Below are 247 nucleotides of genomic sequence, written 5' to 3'. Positions count from 1 at the left end.
CCCGCCCCCGCCCCCGCCCACGCCCCCGCCCCCGCCCACGCCCACCGGCCCCGCCCCGCCGGGCTGCCGGCGCCGCCATCCGCCGGCCCTGCCCCTCTAATCGGCCCCGCCTCCTCCCGCGGTTCCACCCCCGTTCGACGGCCCCGCCCCTCCCCACCCCGCAGAACCCGCCTCCGCCCACCGGCCCGGCCCCCGCCAGCCCGCCCCGCCCCCGCCGGCCGGCCACGCCCCTCCGGGCTGCCCGCGC

This window comes from Lagenorhynchus albirostris, chromosome 2, assembly GCF_949774975.1.
Source record: "Lagenorhynchus albirostris chromosome 2, mLagAlb1.1, whole genome shotgun sequence".
Taxonomy (NCBI): Eukaryota; Metazoa; Chordata; class Mammalia; order Artiodactyla; family Delphinidae; genus Lagenorhynchus; species Lagenorhynchus albirostris.
The sequence above is the reverse complement of the archived record's forward strand: the minus strand, read 5'-3'. Positions refer to the sequence as shown.